The sequence below is a fragment of the Lycium barbarum genome, chromosome 7, assembly GCF_019175385.1.
Source record: "Lycium barbarum isolate Lr01 chromosome 7, ASM1917538v2, whole genome shotgun sequence".
Lineage (NCBI taxonomy): Eukaryota > Viridiplantae > Streptophyta > Magnoliopsida > Solanales > Solanaceae > Lycium > Lycium barbarum.
In genome coordinates, this window is record NC_083343.1 from 14393958 (window position 1) to 14396895 (window position 2938).

Genomic DNA, 2938 nt, shown 5'->3' on the forward strand with positions numbered 1-2938 from the left:
CCATCGTGGTATATAAATATAGTGAGATGGTATCATGGAGGACTGTTTCAGTACTTCTCTTAGTCCTCCATGATACCATCATGATATATAATATACTGTCATGGTATCATGGAGGAAGGGGTTTGGGCGAGGGGTATGTCAGATAAATATTTTCGGCCGGCTGGGGTAGAAGCGAAATTACTTTAGGAGGGGCATGGGGCGGGTAAATATTTTATATTTTAGGGATATTTGGTGTTGTTTTCCCTAAAACATATCCCTCTATTTTAATTTATTAGCTAAATTTTTCCTCCGTTACTAGTTGGGGCTATTTATACTATGATATTATCAAAGTTAACAAAATAACCTCTAAATTGGATGGAAACCCCCGAATCGATCTCAATTTCTCAATTTCACTTAAAATTACCTAATTTTCCTTTTTGATCCGACCTACCCACTAAACTACAAGCGATGATGAAGAAGCTGATGGTCCTTTGCCACTTTCTAGATTGTTTGGCAGCATCAAAAGCTAATGCCTCATTTCACATGTAATTCTACTTTTTTTCTTCTTCTTTTGGTATTGGATATGATAGATCCCTTTTATTTCTTCTTCTTCTTCTTCTTATTATTATTATAATTATTATTATTAATTATTAATTATGTAATCAAGGATCATCACTACTAAAAAAAAAGGTTTTTTGACCAAGAAATTTAGACCACACGTTTTGATCGAAAAAATCGATCACATGAGGTCGAAAGTTTTAGATTTTTTTTTCTTGGATTTCGACCTCACGGGATCGATATTTAAACGGGAAATAAAATTTCCACCGCATGAGGTCGAAACTTATTTTTGTACAAATAATAATGCAAAAAAATTATTTTATAAAAAATTAAATTATATAAATAACAATTAATTAAAAATAAAAATCATATTTTGACCGCATGCGGTCGAAAAAATTAAGTAAAAAATTTAATTATACTCCCCCAGAATCAAATCGTGCTTCCCGCCCCCAAATATATCAAAACCTAATATACCAAAACTCCCACCCCCACCACACCCCTACCCTGCCGCCGATGCCCCATTCCCACCACACCCTTCCCCTGCCACCGACACCTCATCCCCACCACTGCCTGTCCTTCGTCGCCGCCCTTGCTGTCCGCAGCCACTAAAGGCAAGTAATTTTTTTGCCATTTTTTTTTTCGATCTCATTTCTATCATTATTAGTTACATTACTTTGTAATTGTAGTTTAATTAGTAGACTGCTTACATTTATTGTTAAAGATTGCTATATGTGGAGCAACCTCTAGCCCCATTGCTCAGTATATACCTTCTCCTTTCACTTTTGTCCACTCTGACCCAAAGAATCAAATTGGTATAAATTCTTGTCTTTTTTAGGTTTTCAGTGTGAAAAGTTTTGAACTTTTGAATATTTAATTATTGGGAATATATATTTCTTTTTTTGTGTTTTTTTGTTTTGTCTGAAGTGAACAATATGATTGAGTAATTGGTTTTCTTGTTTATCTATGTTCATGGGTTGTTTCACTATGCTAAGTGGATTCATAGAGCTGCATTTTGTGAACTAATGATATAATGTGTCCTTGTGAAATAATTTTTTTTCACTAATAACATAGAAATTAAGTATGGTTTAACAAGTTCAAACTTTGTGCTTTTTTGATCTTTTTTGGTAATTATGATGCCCTTTTGAGAATTATGGTAATTATGGTTATTGCGTCTTTTACTAATAACATATAAACTAAGTATGGTTTAACATGTTCAAACTTTCTGTGTAGATGGAATCTCGTAGTTGGATTTACAATAGAGGTTATGATGATCAATTAGGGATGAGGGATGAATCTACAGCCGGTGTCTATGCTTTTGTTGAATACGCAAAGACACTTGAGGATTTTACAAGACATGGTGTCGGTAGGTGTCCTTGTGTTAAATGTGAATGTATGAATTACGAGACCCCAGAGATTGTTAGGCTTCATCTGTACGATAAAGGCTTTAAAAGTAATTATACAATGTGGACTAGTCATGGAGAAACACACAACAGTTTTGGTAGATCTCAGAACTTTGAAGTCGGTGAAAGTAGTAGAGGGGTAGAACGTAACGTCCAAAATTCTAGAATGCACAACATGGTTCAGGATGCATATGTCATGTATTCAGATTTTGAATCCGGTGGCCATATTGAAGAACCTCCCAATGAATGAGGCCAAAAGTTTTTATGAAAAGTTAAATTAAGCTAGTCGGCCCTTATATGATAGGAGTTCCCACTCTCAATTGTCTATCGCTGTTAGATTATTGAGTATCAAAGCATATTACAATGTTTCCGAAGGGGCAATGGATTTTGTAATTGACCTCATGCATGAATTAGTTGACCTGACTCTAGAGATACCCGATAATTACAATAAGGCAAAGACATTGGTGTCCAAATTGGGACTCTCGTCGGTCAGAATTGATTGTTGTGAAAATGGATGCATGTTATACTATAAGGACGACGTTGGTCTAGAATCTTGTAAGTTTTGTGGTAGTGATTGGTTTAAGCAGACTCGCAGTGTGAAGAGAGTTGTTGTTAAGGCAATGCATTATTTACCTCTTATACCAAGATTAAAGAGGTTGTATACATCTAATACCTCCACCCCTCACATGAGATGACACAGTGAAAATAGAAGGCCATTGGGTGTTATGTGTCATCCTTCTGATGGTGAGGCTTGATAGTATTTTGATAGAACCTATCCAGACTTTACAGCTGAATCACGTAACGTTAGGTTGGGTTTATGTTCAAACGGATTCACTCCGCATTCTATTTCTGCTGCTCCATATTCTTGTTGGCCTGTATTCATAACCCCATAGAATCTTCCCCCTGAGATGTGTATGACTAATCCACATATATCCTTAATTGCATTATTGATGGCCGGCATAATTCAAAAGTTTTGATTGATGTGTACTTGCAACCATTGG